At 44.0% G+C, this 19,447-nt stretch overlaps 1 long non-coding RNA gene across 1 annotated transcript; it reads right to left on the bottom strand.

The window, feature by feature from the left end:
* Positions 1 to 1,336: 1,336 nt before the first annotated feature.
* Positions 1,337 to 10,296, bottom strand: LOC135443268 (uncharacterized). The gene is made up of 5 exons (XR_010438930.1): positions 10,101 to 10,296; positions 7,713 to 7,842; positions 7,015 to 7,114; positions 6,646 to 6,697; positions 1,337 to 1,535 (listed from the first exon to the last, which is right to left on the bottom strand). It is a non-coding gene; the product is annotated as an uncharacterized LOC135443268 (long non-coding RNA).
* Between the last annotated feature and the right edge of the window lie 9,151 nt (positions 10,297 to 19,447).

The following is a 19,447-nucleotide window of genomic DNA, read 5'->3' as shown; positions in this document are numbered from 1 at the left end:
CCTTTTTAAGCTGCAGGTTTGCTTTTCACTATAGCTCTCCTACAAATCATGAGCAGAGCAGCAGCAGCAGGAAAGCACAGTGCTATTGTTATGAATCACTCCCCTGTTCTGCTGCATCTCTATTTGTGCTTAACATGTGACATTAAGGCCTTTTCAGAGTGTCTAGAATCACAGAGCAAATGACAATAATACCTCATCAAACAGTCTCCCAAGTATATAAATAACATTTCATACAAGTCTTCCCAAAGCATACATTTACATAACTTTAAAATAAAAAAGCCCACAAAAATTTACCTGCCTCACACTGTTCTTCAAAACAGTAAAAAAAAAAAACTATTCAAGACTCTTGGGAAAATGAGTGAGTATGGAACAGGTTAACATGCTGTGAAGCAACTGTTCTCCTGGAGCTACTGGGGACCTAAATATATTTTTATCCTTTAGAGCTGTGGATTTTTTCTTGCTTTGGAGAAGGGCCACTGTCAAGCCCAGGTTTTTCTTTCATAAGACAAAGACAGCAGTCAGCCCAAGAGTCCGCTTTCTTTTCCAGCTGTACCCCCTAGGCAAATCCCCAAGGAACAGCAGAGCTTGGGAAAGCTCATGGAGCTATCAAGGGACACAACTGACACACATCTCATTCCATCAAGGGCTGACTAGGCACAGGGAAACACTTGAGTCAATGGTGACAGAAAGCTGGTTATAAAACAGCTGTAAAAGAGAAGCTGATTTATTACAACCAACAAGTGTTAGAAGATACTTCTAATTTAAGCGTCTTTGACACTGGAACATCTTATTGCCTCAGTGTCCAGGTTTACATCTGCCTCAATTTCTCTAACTCCTCTAGGCCACACTGGTGGTGGAGCACTGGCTTTTCCACAGCAAGATGAAGTGTAATGCAAGCCAGCTTATGGCACTGTCCCTGCCTCAGCAGCCTCATGCCAAAGCTCTTGGGAAATTTTCCTTGTCAAGAACTCCCCAAAAGAGCCTTCTGACAGAGCAACTAAATAAGTGGGGTGATGAAGAAGTCTGCCATGCTAGGTAGACTCCCTCTAGAAGCTGCTCCCCTCTTATTCAAAACTTAAGACCACGTTTTGTTAAACCTGATCTCCTACCCTTCAAGGATTGACAGCTCTTCACAGTTCAACTATAACATGATTTTGTCCAACAGTTTTTAAAACATCAAATTATTAAGCTCAATCCTTACCACAACCTTTAGGAAAAAAAAAAAATCACAGGACTTTCAGTACTGTTGCCAACTTGACCCCACACCCTTACTTACACCCCAGCCCCACCAAAGCAAAATCCCATTTGTCTTCCCTTCAATAAAAACAAGCATCATAAAGAATAAAAATTTACTTTAAGTTCTTAAGGGAAGAGATGGGGAAAAGAAAAAAATCAAGTCACCTGGCACATATTAACAATGTGATCTGCTGCACCAGTAAGTCATGTTTTGTTGTCACACACAGCAAGAGTGGGGCAGCTCCAGCAGATTAGGGCCCACCAGTCCATATGGTGCCTACGTCCATCTCTTCATATCCCTTGGAAAGGAGAATATGGGAAAGTTTTAATCACTTCTATCCTCCTGCGGCTTAAATTTCAGTTTTTAGGTAAGTGATACCCAGGAGACAGTTGCAAATCAGTTTTTAACAAGAATACATGGACTAAGAATAGTCACCAGCAATTTGGATACATCTTCCTTCTAACATCCCACAGCAGCTAGAAGTTGCACACTTCTGTAGTTTCCCCAGGAAATATATTCAGACATTTTGCAAGTCTCAGAATTGATTTGTCATTGAAAATACATGGAATATCAAACAATTCTTGCCTGACTTTTATCTTTATGAAATATAAAATTTCCCACCTTCCTAAACCAGGAGGGATTTCTGTTTAATGATTATGGTTATAGAAAACTTGGTGCAAGTCAAGCTAAAAAGTTCTCTTTGGCTTCCAATTTAGCTATTTTCTCAGTTGCTTTTTATGACCTCTGAAAGTGGCCCAGAATCTAGACAAAGTTTCAGTTTAATCTTTTTTACTGTTGTAACCAGTATTATGCTGTTAGTGTGTCATCAGAGGATGGTTTCATTTGGTGCATCTTTCTTCCATCCTTAAAAGACTCCTACTGAGAATTGTCCCACTTGCTGCCTTTGGAAAGAGTCCTCTCATTTTTCCTTCAGTGATTTTTGAATGGCCACAGCCTGGCTCCCTGAATGGTCTTGACCTGGTCAGGAGTTTTGATTCTTCTTTTTGTCCCCTCCCTGCAATCACTGGGGCTCTGGCACCCCTGTGCAGTTTCTTCAGAGTAACCCCCTGTAAAACTCTGCAGCCTATTGCAAACTTGGTAAATGGAAAGCATTAGGACAAAGGATTAGAGCAGATATAGAATTCCAGATGCTGATGTTGACCTCAAAAGTTAGAAACTGCCCTTTTCAAGCCATCAGTGTCACTGCCAATAGCTGTGACAGTCCTATGTCCCTGACACTTTGGAGGGAAAAGCAGGGAGAGGAAACAGTCTTATCATACAAGTGCTTATTTGTTGCACACTCTTCTGTGGCTGACCACCCACATCCCAGTCAGATGTGCCCACTAACATCTTCAGTTTACTGAATATTTATTTATCTGTTAAAGGAAGACGCTGAACATCCTGAAAATAACACATTCACCAGAATTTTCACCCCTAACTATTCTGTGTCTTCCAGATACTGATCTCTGTTGGATGAAGAGTTCTGCTTTGCAAGCTTTTGAGAATTTCTGACAGCCTTTTCTGAGCAAGCTTTAAAGCAAGTGAACTGGAGACCTCTTGTATAAGTAATTTCAGTCAGAACATAGGAAAGAATAATTAAGAGTTGCAATACAAGTTTTTCCATAGTAATTTGAATTAGCAAGGTTAAGAAGAGAAACAAAACTCACAGTCAGCTATTTCCCACTAGACTAAATCACAATAACTCACTCCTAGTAGTTGTGTAACTTACTCATGCAAGTTGTGTCTAGAAAAATCTGCTTTCTGTAATACAACTCTAGATTCAAGTGCTTGAGCCAACAGTGGGTGAGAATGTGGCCAAGGTATTTTCTAATCCCAAATCCAACATGATACATATTTTCATTTAGCACATGAAGCCAGTTGACATCATTTGCAAACGCATTTAAGTTTGCTCCATCTTATAATTAACACTAGATGATGAAGGATCAGCAAAAAAACCTTTTTCTATAAATGTTATGTCTTACTTCAAATTCAGATCCCACAATCCATGGTCTACTTACTGGCTTCTACAAACAAAACAGAGTAGTGAAAGCCTAGGCTAATAGCATTTCATATTTACTCAAATACCAAATTCTTACACTGCTTTCTAAAACACATCTACTGAACAGCCTAGGCCATTGCATGTCTAGGTACTGAACAGTCTTGATTTATCAGACAGATAGCAAATATTTTCAGACATTCACCAAGTCTGAGCCCAGAGCATATTATTATTCTTTTAGCTTATCCCAAAGGAGCCATATCTTCTCTACAAAAATATTTTTTGAGTAAACCACTAGCAAGACACAGCCAGCTAGGGACCCAACATGACCAGCTGGGCTTGATAATAGTATATTATTTGCTTGAAAATTTAACAAGGAGTCTCCAGGTCCACTGTGAAGATGTCTAATTGCATTTGCAGTCATGGTAACTAGTTGATCCTCAGTAAAAGTCCAGCTTGAAAAACTTGTAAGGCCTGTGCAATGATGATCCAAATTTAATTTCTGACTGCATCTTCATATGCATTGTTTCCATTGACAAGATCTTCTAAATATCTGCCTGTGGCCCTGCTCTGGGTTTGCAGCCATGAATCCCTGTGCAGCTCCCTCCACTCCTCTGCTCTCCCTGCTCCTTGCCTCACCTACTTTATGCTAAGATGGGAAAGGTCCATCATGGAACTACTCCCTTGTGAAATTCCTTAACCATTCTTCTGGGAAAAAACTCAAGCCTCAGTTTTCTCCCTTTCATCCTTCCTGGCCCTCTACCAAGCTCTGATCCTTCCTTTCTGCTCTCTGCTATTTTCTACTCCTTACTGCACTTCGGCTCTGTTCACACCCCCTCTCAACCTGCTGGATTTGAGCAGCTTCTTCCCAGCTGAGCATTACCTAAATATAGTGGGCTGGGGGGTAAATCCTAAATAAAAAAACCACAAGATAATCTCTGCTCTGTAGGCACTGTCAGTCTCATGTGCATTAGCAGGGAAAACAAATGCTTTCAAATAGGGAAAAAAAAATCCCAATGACATATCTATAAATGAATCAGTAAAACTGATATATCAAATGCATCAATGGCCTTTTTATAATTGTAGAGAGTAGCATGGAGGGCAGTTACCTTAAAAAAAAAAAATACAATTTTAAAAATCATGTGGCTTGTATATGGCTAGTTGGAATGAGAGCATCAATCTAAGATGAAAGTCACTACAGAACAACTTAAGCTTTTTAAGCTCCTCTTTCATGTATATTTGAGCTGGATACAAATAGGGACACCCATCTGAGAAAAATATTCTTCCAACACAGTGAGATTACTGCTGCCTGGAAATTTTTTGAATCCCATTTCACTTATAGCTCCTGACAATGTTAGTGACAGCCATGTCACAAAGCATTAGGTAAAATTGTGAGAATTAATTATGTGCTATTTGTTTAACTTCTCTTGTCATCCATCTCCTCTCCTTCTATTTGAAAATTCATTCGCTCACCTAAATAATTTTCCCCTCTCTTTCACTGTGTGTTACCCAGTCCCACATTTGCGTTAAGTTCTTATCTCCTTTTTTTCAGGAAAGGAACAAATTTGAAAAAATGGAAAACCCTTAAAGTGTTTATGCTCCATTAAAACTTAATTCCGCTTTTAATCCCAGACCAGACTGTTGATAGATTAATTCATATTAAATGGAACTTGAGTCTCTGTAGTCCCTTTTGCTCTAATGAGGCTAGAACAGAAAGAGGATGCTACTCATTGTGAGCAGGGATATTGCTTTCTGGTCCCACTATTTAATTCTACCTTATTATGGGTGTTCAAAACTGTACTTCATTCTCTAGCTCCCATTTCAACTTTCATTAACTACACAGTCACAGTTCACAGAACAGAATTGGAACAATTACTATGAGGGACGGAGTTATTTAGGAGGGGAGAAGCAGTTGAGAAATGCCATCTTCCCTGACTGCTAAAACATAAGCTCTTTGACTCAAACATTCCTTTTACCATGCCAGGCTATTTCCAAACCTCTCATACAGATTCAAGATTTACCTTAAGACAAGCTGTAATACTGCCATGCTTGGCAATATCTGTTCATGTGATTTGCTGTTGATATGATTCCTCAAAATAAGCCCCAAGCAGAACATCATTGAAATGTTGTCAATACACCAGGTGCTTATAATTTAAAAAAATGAAACAACAAAACATACAGGTTTGTACAAGCACACCTCAACTCTGCCAGTTCTGTTTCTATTTCTTAGTAGCATTTAATAACTTTATGCACCAAGTTATCTTTTTAAACATTTCCACTCTTTGTTTGAAGACATGAGATAACTGTGCATAAAATCTCATTTTCTAAATCCCTGAAATGCCAAATCCTTCCCCTTTGCACTTGAAGGGATCATGGAGAGGAGTCACCATGGAATGAATGTTTTCCCTGCTGTATCACAGCTGTGCCCAAAGCAAACCCACACTAGACAAGCTCACTTTCTGTGCTCGGCTCCTGAGGTGTTTGCTCTGGGGTCACTGCAGTTTCTGGAGCAGGCAGTGACACCACCAGCTGCCAGGGGCACCGCCATGCAAGCTCTTTCCTGGACCACAGTTTGCTCCCATCCACACATAAAAGAAATCATTCCCCTTGTTAACAGCATCACACTGACAATGCAGACAGCATCCTGCCCGCCAGCCAGGCAGCTGCTCCCTCTCCTGTGGAGCTGTGCATCAGCAGAGCCCGCCTGTCCCCGCTGCCCTCCACAGCTCACAGCTCACTGCACAGTGCTGCCTCAAAGATCCCTTGGCTTTCTGCACCCCTCAGGGCACGGTGGAGGACTCTGTGTTTGGGGTGGTATCTTCATCACCTCTACATTTTCACCTGCCCTCTGGTATGTGCCAGACCATATTTCCTTCTGCAGTAGGATTACCAAGAGGAGAATGCAACAGGGCAGACCAGGCTGTGTATTCTGAGAACAAAAGGGGTGTGGGATGACCAGACCTTGATTACCACACAGCTTTTCTTAGGCTTCTCCAGAAAAGTATGAGGTATTTCCAGCAGAACAGCTCAGTCTAGCAGAGGTCTGATTAGCCAGCAACCCTTGTTATTGAGTGAGCTTCTGCTAAGCCACCCCATAGCACCAAATTTACTGGGTAGGATCTGACTGTGTTATGCTGCCCACCAGATGTCTGTGAAAAACAGGCACTGCAGCTGCCCCAAGAGAGTAAACTCTGCTGACAGTGTGGGGCTTTTAAGGTTTCCCTGAAATATTTAGTGAAGAAAGTGTTCACCTGAACACAGAAACACAAAGTGCTGCTTTCCCTCTGGAGAGGAGGTCGCAAAAGCAAGGGGAAAAGTAATTGGAAATAAAAAGAAAACCAAAGATTAACTGTGATTTAGTCTGTGGAAAGGTACCTGTGTTTCAGCCCCATCACTCCTGCTCATACTGTACCTTGCAAGTTTACAGCTGTCCTGGTCAGTTGCAAGGAGAAGCAGCAGAGTACCTGGATGCAGAAAAGAGCCTGTGGGTCGAGGCAGTGATCCCTTGGAAGCAAACAGCTGGAACTAACAGGACAGCACATGAACAAGCCCAACTGAGTCCATAAACAGACTCAGGTGTGCCTGAAAGGCATTGAGATTCAGGCCCACAATCCTCACCACTGCAGCATTTAGATCACATAGGCTCATTGACTACTGTGGCAACATCCTCAAAATAGTTTGCTTTTCTAAGTAAAGAATGGTGATTGAGCCAGTAATTATTTACTAATAAAAATTAATATTTAAAATTAATTTTTAGTTATTATTTAACCCTTATGCCAACCTTCAAGAGAGAGGAAACGGTAGGGTATGTTCAGCAGCATGGTGATGTGCAGAGAGAAAGCCATCTGTACTGCCAAAGGCCATGGAGCAACCTGTAAATCCTGAGTTACAAGTAACAAACAAAGCATTGAAACATCTGAAGTGACTCAGAAACCCATTAAGAGTCTCACAATACTAGACAATAGAAGAAATGGATTGTCTTGTTTGTGTAATTTAGGTAATAATAATGTTTTTGAACAAAGTCTACAAAGTGATAAATGAAAAACATAAATCACAACTGACTGATCTTGTTTAGTAGCGCCAGGAAATTTCCCTCTTGGAGATGGAAGATGGGGGAAGCCTCTTTCTCTAAGAAAGATAAACTGGAAATCTTTATCATAGCATTTTGACCTATCTATCTGTTTTGAAAATGGCATTTTACAAGCTTTCTGTGAACACATTTGCATTTGAATTCATCTGTCTTCACAAAAGATCTCCTCCCCTCTAATTTCCCTAGGTAAAACTTCCCCTTTCTTCCACTCAACTTCTGCAGACACTTGCAGACAATGTTATATCAAGCAGCTTTAATTATCTGTCAGCAGCTATCAGCAGCAACCATCAGGACAAGGAAGACAAGGAATAGGAATATTTACCAAACAGTGCAGGGTAGGCAGCTGCTGGCCAGCTTGCAGCCAAAGCCCTACACTTTTCATCTCTCACCTGGCTGTTGGAAAAACACTTGGACAAGCACCTTGGTTCTTCCTTGTGTTTGCTGGCAGCACATCTGCACTCTGACCTATATAGCATTAACTTTCCTCAGCAAAACAGAGGTACTCAGTCATTTACATCCCTGGTAAAAGAGAGAAAGGAGGGAAAAAAAGGTAGTGTTCCTACTCTCAAAGGATCATGCTGTGAATTATATCAGGTACATTTCAACAGCTTGAACACTAATCCAAAAAGATGTACAGAGAAGTGAGGGGCTGCAACTGCATACAGCAAAGCTGGAGGGATTTCATTGTAATTTATATTTTGCTTTTGGTTACCTTCATTATTGAACCATCTATCTAAACACAAACCAAACCGACAATCCACACACAAATCCCCAGTGTGAAATTTAAAGGCAGGTGGTGTAAATAATGCAGAAGAATAACAGTGGAGCCTCTGGCCAGCACAGGAAAATTCATGTTACACGTCCTCAGACTCGACTCTCAACCCAATGTTCAGAATCCCATAGCAGTTTCTGCACTGAAATATTTGTGACACTTCACTGCCACCAAGAGCTTCAAAGGACATATTGTGCCATTTCCTTTTTGAAATAGACCTTTTTCCCAACTTCAGGGGGGAAGACACTGACAGACAGTGAAAACATAATGCTATTTTGGAGTCATTCTTTTTCTTTGCCACTTCAAATGTTCCCTCTCCCAGCCTGTTATAACATTGCATTACACAGGGAAGAAACTGTTCCACTTCTGGGGTTTCCTCTGCTTCTGTTTAATGCCAGTGACTCTTATTTTCAGTGTAGAGATTGTTCTGCTTAAAGCAGATTGGCACTTCCAGAAGGAGGCATCAAGAAAACTTTGCTTGTACAGGAGCAGAAATACTGTTAGCAGGAATCAATTGTAGCAATAGAAGTCAGAAGACAGGAAGGTTTGTACAGAAGTGTATCAAGATGTTTGGTAGCAAATCCAACCCAAAAATCAATAGGTATTTTATGAAAAGGATGCATACACCTTTACAACTTGCAGTGTAAAGAACTCTCATCCTAATTACACATCCAACACCTCTTGCAAGACTCCTGCCACCACAGCAGGCTGCAGCAGCAAAAGGGTGTGCTCTGACTCTCCTACCCATTGCTCAGGTGTGTCTTTTCTCCTCACTCACCCCATGAGATAAGGGCCCAGACACTGCCCCAGTGGTTCTGGTTCACCACTCTGCTGTCAGCATTACCTCCAATTTATCGCATAAATTCCTCAAAAGGCAAACATGTGACAAAGCACTACAGCACCCTAAGAACCAAACCCTTCACAGCTGCTGATCTCCAGTTTTACTTTCCAAAGAGCAGCTATCCTGTACTTTAAGGCAAAGACAAGAAAACCTTGGAGAAATCATAAGTTCTCAGATTTAAACCTATCTGGGTTCTTTTCAGCATGTAACAAAACCAAAACCACAACATGACCCTTTTGGTTCTTCCTAATCCTCTATTTGAATATGGGACCTTGCATATGTCAAATAGGTGTTTCATTGAAAAGCATCGTGCTCTTCACAATTTTTTCTATAATTGTAAGTAACACAGAAACAAAAAATTTTGCTGTCTGGAACACACCACTGTTTCATGAAAGGATTTCCACCATGATTTAGAAACCTCATGGTACAGAACACAATAAATCATTTAGCTGTATACCCTAATTATACATTTCCAGAATAAGTAGCAATCATTTAAATTACAATTTCCCCTTCTAGGACTTTTTTTTTTATTTGATTAATGCACTACAACTCTATCTGAGAATTTCTGCTGTCAACAGTTTGGAATCATTCAGATATTCATATATCACAAACACAACAAGAGGAAACACTTTGAACTGTTCCTTAATTAACCACACATCAAGTAATCATTAGTTGTGCAAGTGATAACAGCAATAAGTCACAAAGTACATGAAACAGCATCATCAGCTTTTTTATATGTTGGAACAATGCCTGAGGGCTTCTAATGGAAAGAAAGTCACCATTCCAGCAACTCACAAAGAACTTGGTCTTATCCTCAAGAGGCTTTAGGATTCAAATGCATGAGAACAGCAGAAGAAGCAGGTGAAAAAAAAAATAGGACATAAACAAAACAAAACAGGAAGAGTTCTGACACACAAGTATCAGATTTTTTTAAACTTTTATTCAAGGACTCACTTAGAAAAGGAGCATTTGAAGAAGAGATAAAACCTAACAAAAGGCATATGGGAAGTAACATAGAACATATGGGAAGTAACTAGGAGAAGAGGGGAGTCAGCCCAGGGCAAAAGAAGAGAGAAAGAAGCTCCTCTCAAAAAAGGCAACCAACTCCACAGAAGAGCCCCCTAACCACAAGTGTTATGAGCACACTGTTAGCAGCTACGGTACCTTTTCCTTTCAATCTCTGCTTCCCATTGATCACAGTGCAGCTTTTCCTTGGATTGCTTCAAAACTTTAAGAATCAAGTCAGTTAAGACAGAAACACTGACTACCCAGTCTCTCAACAGAAGCACATCCTGCTCCCTTGTAGCTGTGGGTGGTAGAGAGGTGAGTAATCCCACTGGAGCCTGTTGCCTGAAGTAGTCTGCACACCTGCCTGCCTTTCTTCACAGGTGGGTACAGAGCTATTGTGCTTATTAAGGAAAACATTCTGAATGATTCAGTATAGACTTCATATAGAAATGTTGCAACAATGAAATCAAGTAATTAAGCTATGCTTAATTAATATAAACTCATAGAGCACCTTTGTGTTCCTTATGTTTTTTTCCTTCTTTGCTTTCCTGGGTGATAAAGTGATGGAGTGTATCAGGGATTGCCAGATGGTGAAAAAGGGTGAACACGTATGTGCACTGAGAGATGGATTGCACAGTAAATGCAGTAATGTCTAGACTGTGATGCTGAAAACACTGTGGGGAAAACAAGAGCAAGCCTTGAGCTCTGAAGTGTGATTGTCTTACTTTCCAGACAGGAGCAAAAGCAATTTGCTGAGATTTGCTGTTCTAATAAAAAAGAGGTTGCACTTCAGATCTCTGGCTGCAGCATGCCCAGATGTTCAGCTTACAGGTAAGGAGCAGCTAAAATCTCTCAGGGTGGGTACCACAAGGTGTAAAGTAGCTTGAGGTCTTCAGGGTGCCTGAGTACCTGGGGGCTGCACTCCTGTGCTGTGCCTGCACCTGTGTTTAATTGGTACCCTGGGATACATCTGTGTTCTGCTTTAGGTGGTCTTTCCCAAAGCAGTGGGGAGAGTCTGTGATGGAAACAGGTTGGGCAGCACTGCACAGCACAGCACTGTGGCTGCAACTGGAAAAGCAACAGGGAAGGCATGTCAGGAAAAAATCAGAGTCAGAGCTGAGACAAAAAGCACATGAAGTGGCAGCAGTGGCAGCTCAGACAGGCCTGTGTGTTTTGTAGGTTGGTGCAATGTAATGTACATTATGTCAGAGGGAAATGAGGCTTCATGTGGCCATCACTCCGGCAAGAAAACTCTAATTGTCACATAAGCCACTCATATTTTATTCAGGCTGAAATTACAGCCTCAGAATGTGGTTACTTGCCTGTAATTGGGCTGTGTCTTCAGCTGCTTTAAATCTGCATGACTCCACAAATGCCAGAACAGTCGTGCTGATTTAAACCAGCTAAGTACCTGGCCCTGAACACTGACCAAAGAGGCATCCTGTGCCTGCTGGATTTATGGACATGCTGTATTAGCATGGATGAGCTCCTCCTTGCAAGTCACCCCTCTGTGTGCCCCTGGTGCTTTGAGCCTGGTCCCAGCTGGGCCATGCCTGTGCTGCAGAGTGTGCTGAGCCCAAGCCAGAGTGCCCTGCTTGCCCATGGGCCATGCAGGGAGGCAGGGATATTGCATCCTGATGCCCCAGTGGGATTCATCTGAGGCACATCCCAGGTCTTGGGGCTCCCTCTGGGATTCCCTCTGTGACCCTGTTCTCACCAGGCTGAGGAGCATCCCTGGGCAGCCCAATTGCACCAGTGCTACAGTGGGAGCCAAAGAGACCAGAGGGCAGCTGTGCAGCACCCCACTCTATGTGCATCTGGTCTGGCCATCAGTAAGCATAAGAAAACCATTAGATGTCACATAAAAAGCTGTGGTTTCCCTGGCTATTTTCATCTCAGGCCCCTCTGCATAAAACCCTCTTGGTGCTGTGTCCCCTACAATGCCTATTTACATTAAAAAGTGTGGCTTCTGCTCTAACTCAAAACCTGGGCTTTTTCTCTTGGCAGAAGGAGGTTGAAAAGTGCACATTGCTTTTGAAATCTGTCTCTGAACATTTCCTTTAGCTGCAACGACAGATCACATCTCGTAAACAGCTACATTTTTCAATATAAGTTTCATATTTGTTGGTTCTAATCTTATTATTTTTAGAAATGCCCTTTTCCTGGGATCCATAATCTTCACAAATTTCAATAGTTTCTTGCTGTGAAAAATGATTCACTCTGTGCTGACTGTATGGTAGTAGCTGCATATTTGTTCATTGTGGTGCCTTTTTATCCAGAAAACTAAGTCTGGAAATGATTCCTGGGTAACAGTTGCCCTGAAGAGCACTGCCAGTAGGCTAATCCAGTCTCCAAATGTCCAGAATCCTCCTGAAATTAACTGGAAGTGATTGCAGAAGTGTGAGTAAACATCATTAGCATATTCTGTCAAATATTTATTGCACCTATTTTCTCCCCATTGACAGATTATGCAACTGATGTTTCAAGGCAATTTCCACCCATGAAACATTATCTCTTTGAATTTAAAAAGTTAATTCTAGTGTTTGGATAGACCCACACAAGCTTAAATTGGCTGTCAAAATGAGAACTGAAAGCTTAAATGCTTTTGTGGGTGCCTATCAAATCTTCCTGGTCCCTGAAACCAAACCCTGACCAGGTTGCCTGTGGGACTGCAGCTATAGTCCTTCCAAGGCAGGGGGTAAGTGCAAAGGGAAAGAAGCCCTTGGGAAGGAAATTGACCCCAATTTTGGTGAGCTGAAAAAGCCTCATTCAAGTCAAGTTTACTGTGGGACCACAGCATTGGGCAGACAGTCAGAAATTCCTTTCAGATATTCTATAATATATTGTAATAGTCGTCTCCAAGGCAATAGCATGTAACCAGGGCTTTTTTTGCCTTTGAAGGTAGATTTTTGCCTTGGAGTGGAGAAAGAGGTATATTGTTTCACCATTGAGAAAGATCCAACCCATATATTTCAAAGGATGGAATTGTTTGTTACAAGAAATCACTGGGGCAATCCATATTAACATGTTAATTATGATTCAACAAGTTTTCCATGGCAGCCTAACATGAGTGTTAATTTCTCTGGGTAAGTTTTGTTACAAACCACTGCAGCATGGTAAACAGAAAGCAGATCATTGCTGGGAAGGTTTGCTTTGTCAGGTGTCACCCTAATTGGTGACAAACGCAGCCTTGTGGGAGGCGTTGGATGGGTTGGGTTGGGAGCAGGGAAGGTTTCTCCCTGTTGGATTGAGCTGGCTGCATGACCCCACAGCCATGCACACTGCAAAAAGGAGCATGGCAAGCTGGATGTGTTTCAATCAATAACTGGACTCATTAGTGGGGCATGGTGAGCCAGCCTCCTGTTTACCTGCAGCAGCGGAGAACTGAATTTGTGTCATTTCTGATTTCTGCCCTCCATATCACAGCTGCTCAGCTCAGACACTTTTTCCCCCAAAAGGCCTGCAATATAGAGGAAACCTAATCTATGACCAGCGAAGCTGGAGTTTTCCATTGAGAATTTTTTGGAAGAAAACACTGTGTTTGTGTGAAATTAGGGGTTTTTAAACAATTTGAACAGTATGCAAGAATCTGAATTTATGCAATTTGTAACACCATCACAATCTGAATCATTTAGACAATTAATAACCAATATCCCAAACATCCAGGTTCATAGTAAGTTGCGGGGAGTTGAGTGGGAAAAAAAAGGAATTCAAAATCAAAGAAGGAAGAATGCGGAAGAAACAATATGCAGTTCAGGAAGGAATGACAAGAAAGTGAAGAATATGCAGCGAACAAGTGAACAAGGAAGTAATTTGCCGAAAAGAATGGCAGAAGAAATTGGGCAGTATTGGGAAGGGAGGAAGGAAGTGGCAGGAAGGGAAGGAAGTGGCGGAAGGAAGGAGTGGCGGAAGGAAGGAAGTGGCGGAAGGAAGGAAGTGGCGGAAGGAAGGAAGGAATGGCAAGGAAGTGCGGAAGGAAGGAAGGGAAGGAAGGGGAGGAAGGAAGGAAGGAAGGAAGGAAGGAAGGAAGGAAGGAAGGAAGGAAGGAAGGGAAGGAAGGAAGGAAGGGAAGGAAGGAAGGAAGGAAGGAAGGAAGTGGAAGGAAGGAAGGAAGGGAAGGAAGGAAGGAAGGAAGGAAGTGCGGAAGGAAGGGAAGGAAGTGGCGGAAGGAAGGAAGTGGCGAAGGAAGAAGTGCGAAGGAAGAAGTTGGCGGAAGGAAGGAAGTGGCGGAAGGAAGGAAGGGGAAGAAGGAATGGAGAAGGGAATGAGGAAGGAATGCGCAATGGAAGGGGGGCTTGTTTCCTATCCAGCCTTTCAAAGTTTGCAGTGGCACTCAATGTTTGAACAAGATACAAACCTTGTTTTGGATGCATGTGATCTTCTTCCACACTTGTACAGGCTTTATCTCAGCATCAGAACATGTATCTTTTGTCCTGGTACACCAATGATGATGCACTGCTTCCATGCTATGCCCTCTTAGTCCTACTTCTGTCGTCTGGAGAGCCACAGATTCTCACCATGCCCAGGGATCCTTTCTACAAGGATTCTGCCCTGGCAGAAAGGTTGTTCTTTCACCAGTAGAAAGGGGACAGCCTTGTGTGAGCAGCCAGCTCAAGCAGGGAGGCTGGAGAATTAGCCATCAGAGTCAGTGGGTTTGCCAGCAGCTATTTAGATTAGATTAGAAAAGGTGTTAGGAGAGATTAGCTGGGGATGGATTTGGAGATAGTGATAGGGGCCAGTGGGGACATTAGAGGGCACCCAGGGACAAGACTTTCTGGACACTGGCATTCTCCAGTCTCAGGGGAAAGGTTGTGTCAGGCATTGCTCAGTGCCTTGGAGGGCAAGGTGATGGACACAGCCTCAAATGACCATGCCATGTAGCCTCTGGCTGAACATGCTGCTGCACTCCTGTCCCAAACTGTAAATTGTCCCGAGAAATCAGCTGGTCAGACACCTTCAGGATCCTGAGGAAATTCACAGCAGGTCTGTGAACACATGGCAATGTTCAGCACTTCCCTGGTGGACTTGTGCTCTCTTGGCTTGCCCATGAATTGAGATTTACAGAACAGGCAGCTTTCTGACAACGAGGTAATTTCCATCTGGACATCCAACAGATCATTACCTTCCACAGTGGCATTGTCTTCACCATGAACATCGCCTGACTTGTAATCCTCTCCCTTAGCCCCTATTCCATGCTGTTGGGGGTCTGCCCATGCTGCCATCCCATGGCTGCAATTCTGCCCCATCTCTAGCTTCATCAGGACATAACTATCTTTCCTTGCTCTGCTGCTCCTTCATCTCTCACCTGGACTTGTTGCAAATGACCTTGGAGGGGAGACACACCTGGCTTGTTTTTCTTGGTCCTTGTAGACAAATGGCTGTTGAAAAGAGTCCTCCACTTTTTTATACTTTCCTCAAGGTAATATTCACCTACTTCTTGGTCCTGGATCCTCTCTGCACACGTTCTCCTCCTGAGATCTTCACAACGCCCCCAATAATTTCAGTAACCAGATCCACCATAGCATGGGACAGGAGACTTGTGATTTTGCAGTTTTCCATGCTGGCATCTGTAGTAGTTCAGGACGCTTAATCCTTGCTCTGCATAATGCACTCACATCTCAAAATCCACCTTTCCTCTAGTAATGTGGAGGAGCATCAGCAAAGGAGGACAAGGTGGTCCTCAAATCGAGAGGCCAAGGTGAGCCAAGGTGGGAGAGGAATGCCAGGTGTATAAAAGGTACTCTGCAGGAGGAGAAACCCCCGTATCCTTAGGTTGCATGGTCTGCATAAAGATGCCTCACAACAGGCCTGCTTGGAAAATAAGGCTCAACAGACAGGGAAGTAAAATGCTTTCACAAATTCAGAAAATTGAAAATGTAGAGAGCAATTTTTAACAACCTTGGCTCTGCCCTGAACATACAATGAATACAAATTTCAAGTGGACAAAGGTGATAACAGGAAAAATGTAGGACACGGCATAAACTGCACTTGCTCTTTCAAAAAAAGCAGATGCTGCAGTGAGCATCCAAAGGACTGTGAGTCACTTCGTTCAAGCATCTTCCCAAAACAAGGGGGCACACAGAAGCAAACAGCTCTGAAGCATCACTAGCTCTTGGGGGAATGCAGCCCCACCACAGCAGCTTGGTATCTCCACTCCTGCACATCTGATTTTTGGACAAAAAATTGATTTCATAGAGCTAAGAAACAATAAATCAAAACCCATAACCAAATCAAGAGGGTGAAAAAGCCAAAGCCCAAATGAAACAAACATATAGCTATACAAAAGGAAAAACTTTTTTCTATGGGGCAGCTCGGCTGCTTGCACCTAAAGGCTGCTTAGACACTTACAAGGATAGGTTCAGAAGGGGGAAAAATTATTTGGGACAGTGAAGATTAAGTCTTCAAAGCAATGGAATAACAAAGCTTGAAAACACAGTAAATTTTGCACATTTTTATTGGACTGTTGTTTTAAAGCTAAAAATAATTCCTAGTTTCATTGGCAGCACAGGAGCTGCCGGGCTCGCTTTGTCTCCCTTCACGTTTTACCGCCGTTTCCCGGAGGTGCTGCCGGGCTGGGCCGGGGAGCGGCGCCGCCAACGCGGAGACACCGCGCCTGCAATGGCGGCAGCGCGCCGCCAGGTGGCGCCATCGCACCGCCGGCCGCCTCTGCCGCTCCGCGCACCGGGACGGCACCGACCCGGCACGGTCCTGATACCGACCGGACATGGTCCTGGTACCGACCCGGCACGGTCCTGGCACTGACCTAGCACCAACCTGGCATCGCTCCTGCACTTACCTGGCATGGTCCTGGCACCGACCCGGCATGGTCCTGGCACCGACCTGGCATGGTCCTGATACCGACCGGGCATGGTCCTGGCACCAACCCGGCACCAACCTGGCATCGCCCCGGCACCAACCTGGCACCAACTCGGCATCCCTGGCATGGTCCTGGCACCCCTGGCATCGTTCTGGCACCCCTGGCATGGTCCTGTCATCGCCCTGGCACCCCCAGCACTGACCTGGCTCCGCCAGCATGGTCCTGGCACCAACCTGGCATGGTTGTGGCACAGATCTGACATCACCCAGGCACCCCCAGCATTGCCTTGGCACCCCCGGCATGTCCTTGGCACCCCTGGCATCGCCCTGGCACCTCCGGCACCAACCTGGCATTGTCCTGGCACCCCCGGCATCGTCCTGGCACTGACCAGGTGTGGTCCTGGCACCACCTGGCTTCTCCCTGACATCGAGCTGTCATTACCCTCACACCACCCAGTATCGCCCTGGCATTGCTCTGACACTGTCCTGGCACCACTCAGGCACACCAGCATTGCCCTGGCATCGCCCTGGCATTGCCCAGCACCACTGCCGTGCCGAGCAGCACCTGGCAGCACTTGGCATCAGTTGGCATCACCCTGGCACCGACTCGTCAGCACCTGACACTGCAGGTCATTGCCCTGGCACTGACTGGGCAGCACCTGCCAAGTGCTTCTTGGCTGCCCTGTCACCCCTCTGGCATTGCCTTGCACCACTGCAGTGTTGCCCAGTGCTGCTCAGCATCAGCTGGTCCCAAGCCTGAGCTGGCCTGGCATCACTTGGCAGCAGCCCAGCACTGCCCCAGCTCTTCCTTGGCATCACCTTGGCATCATTCTGGCATTGCTCCAGCACTGACCAATAGATTCAGGGAGGCTCTTCAGGACCTGTTCATTTCCCTCCACATAATTAATACAAACACAATTTATTAAATGCATACATTGCTTTCCATTTTTAATCCAATGAATTATTCAGGATGAGTACTTTATTAGGCTGTTTGTCTTCTCTCCTTCCCCCTTGGGCTGGGTCTCTCATATTTATCACTGGAGGGATGCAGCACAATCGTTTCTGCAGAGAAATACTTGTCTGGGGACTGGTTCTAAGTTTATGCTGTGTGGGCAGGTTTTCAAATAAAGTTAAATTTTTCTTCTTCCAGAAATAGAGGTGCAGTACAAAAGTTTTGTGTTGGAAAGTTGCAACCCAGTTCATCACTCAGTGTTTTTAGAGCGACTCATTGGTATGTGGTGCTTCCTGTGACTTTTATCTTAGTTCATCCACATAAATCATGGAATCATTGGGACTAGAAAAGACCTTTCAGGTCATCAATTCCAGCTGCTCAGCCAGCTCTGCCTGCCCACCACTAAATCACATTCCCCAATGCCACACCTACAAGTCCTTTAAATCCCTCCAGGGATGGTGACTGTACTCCTGCCTTGGGCAGCCTGTTCCAGTGCTCAACAGGCCTTTCCATGAGGAATTTTTTCCTAATATCCAATCTAAACATCCCTTCAGGCCATTTCCTCTCATCCCAGCACTTGCTACCTGAGAGAAGAGACTGACGCATGCCCTGCTCACTACACCCTCCTTTCAGGTTATAGAGAGTGAAAAGGTCCTGCCTGAGCCTCCTTTTTTGTCAGCTCCCTCAGCTGCACTGGTAACACTTGTGCTCCAGACCCTCCAGGACCTCCACTGCCCTTTTCTGGACACAAACAACAATCTGTGAATTGTCCCGTCTCGGCTGTTCTAATGGCCTGGAAAGGCTCTGGATGGCCTTGGGCAGCCCGCGCTCCAAAGGACGAAAGGAGTCTTCAGGTTTTTCAGTTCTTCAGAGTTGTTTATTAATTCTTATCTATAATATTTTCTCCCGGCCTGACAGAGGTCCGCACAGCAAGCCAGCCATGAGCACACTGACTGCCCTCGGGGCGGTCGCTTATCTTTATACCAAAAACTACGTGTAAGATATTTACCTTTTCTCCCCAGTACCTTCCACCCTTATTGACAAGTGCACATTCAGTAAGAACCAATCTCAAAGTGCCACCATCACCATCGAAGATGGACGACAAGAAGAAGAAGAAGAAGGACAGGACACGCCCTAATTCCTCCATCTTGTCCCCTAGAACCCCCCTGTACCGAGATTCCAAAACCTGTGTTTCACACTATAATTAATCTATCCCTTCACCACTTATCCCCATATGATCCTCCCATCCTCATACAGGTGTTACGTCTTGTGCAGGATCAAAGTCTAGCCACCAAACACTTCTGTCAATGTTCCAGGACTTCCGAGCCCCCCAAGGGTTGTCTCGGTGACTCTGCACATCAGGAATGATGTGCTGAGTTCCCACAGTGAATAACAATGACGTGTGCAAAATAACTACTCTCTCCCTGAGCAAGTTGGTCTGGCTTTTCTAGTGCAGACTCCAAAGTGGCTGTAAAAAATCTGTTTCTGAATTAGGGAAAAATCCACCAGATCAAGAAACAGTTTGATGGGATATTTCTGTCAGCATGCTGGGTGACAGCAAACATGGGCAGACCCAGCTGCACAGAGCTCAGTGGGCTTCTCTGTGAATTTCATCTGACCTTCCCACACTTTGAGACACATTTCAAGAGAAAATAAAACAAAAAACAAAACAAAACAAAACAAAGGACCAAAGTAAAACAAAACAAAAACCCAAAAAGTAAAATCAGGAATTAAA

Source organism: Zonotrichia leucophrys, chromosome 2 (genome assembly GCF_028769735.1).
Source record: "Zonotrichia leucophrys gambelii isolate GWCS_2022_RI chromosome 2, RI_Zleu_2.0, whole genome shotgun sequence".
NCBI classification, from domain to species: Eukaryota; Metazoa; Chordata; class Aves; order Passeriformes; family Passerellidae; genus Zonotrichia; species Zonotrichia leucophrys.
The sequence above is the reverse complement of the archived record's forward strand: the minus strand, read 5'-3'. Positions and strand labels throughout refer to the sequence as shown.